Source organism: Balaenoptera musculus, chromosome 1 (genome assembly GCF_009873245.2).
Source record: "Balaenoptera musculus isolate JJ_BM4_2016_0621 chromosome 1, mBalMus1.pri.v3, whole genome shotgun sequence".
Taxonomy (NCBI): domain Eukaryota; kingdom Metazoa; phylum Chordata; class Mammalia; order Artiodactyla; family Balaenopteridae; genus Balaenoptera; species Balaenoptera musculus.
The window spans coordinates 118571902-118573000 of NC_045785.1; the positions used below are offsets into that span (position 1 = coordinate 118571902).

Sequence of the window (1099 nt, forward strand, 5' to 3'; positions counted from 1 at the left end):
TGGCAATCTCTATTCTACTTTCTGTCTCCATGAAATTGTGTATTCTAGGTATCTTATATAAGTGGCATCGTACAATATTTGTCCTTTTGTGACTGGCTTATTTCACTTAGCATAATTCTTTAAAGTTCACGCACATTGTAGCGTGTGTCAGAATTTCATTCCTTTTTTTTTTGACAGGAAAGTAGGATTTATTGGTGGGAGTGAGTAAGGAGGGGACAGTGCCAAGTCTCTCATGAGTGCAGGGCCTGCCACTGGTCCGGGGGCCGTGATTAGGGATGTATTTGACCCCATAGCCATCCAGGATGAGCCGCTTTTCTGCCATCATGTTTTCAAATTCGTCTGCATTAAACTTAGTAAATTCCCACTTCTTGGAGATGTGGATCTTTTGGCGACTAGGGAACTTGAACTTGGCCCTACGTAGGGCCTCAATCACATGATACTTGTTCTGCAGCTTGGTGCGGATGGACATTGTGACTTGGCCAGTGTGAACCCTGGCCACTGTGCCCTGGAGCTTTCCAAAGGCACTGCGCATACCTGTCTGGAGTCTAGATTGGGGACACCATGCCAGTCATGAATGTCCACTGGAAAGGGTTGTCTCCAAGGTCCGTTAGGGCAGCCCGTACAGGCAATAGGCCGCGTACACTACTGAGGAGGCTGCTATTTGCAGCCATTGCACACTGGGCCCCCAAGGGGAAGAAAGCAGAATTTCATTCTTTTTTTTTAATATTTAAAAAAATATTTATTTTTAATATTTATTTATTTATTAAAATATTTATTTATTGATATTTATTTAATATTTATTTATTGATTGATTTAGCTTTTTAAAATATTTATTTAAAAATTTTTAAAAAATATTTATTTATTGATTGATTTGGCTGCACTGGGTCTTAGTTGTGGCACGCAGGATCTTTTTTTAGTTGCGGCTCTTAGTTGCAGCATGCGGGATCTAGGGATCGAACCCGGGCCCCCTTCATTGGGAGCACAGAGTCTTAACCACTGGACAACCAGGGAAGTCCCTCATTCCTTTTCAAAGCCAAATGATATTCCATTGTATGTATTATACATATTACATTTTGTTTATCCATTCATCTGTTGATGG

At 40.9% G+C, this 1099-nt stretch overlaps 1 non-coding gene across 1 annotated transcript; it reads right to left on the reverse strand.

Moving 5' to 3' along the window:
- Nucleotides 1-589: 589 nt before the first annotated feature.
- LOC118887230 lies at nt 590-724 on the reverse strand. The gene has a single exon (XR_005017931.1). It is a non-coding gene; the product is annotated as a small nucleolar RNA SNORA70 (small nucleolar RNA).
- Nucleotides 725-1099: the final 375 nt, after the last annotated feature.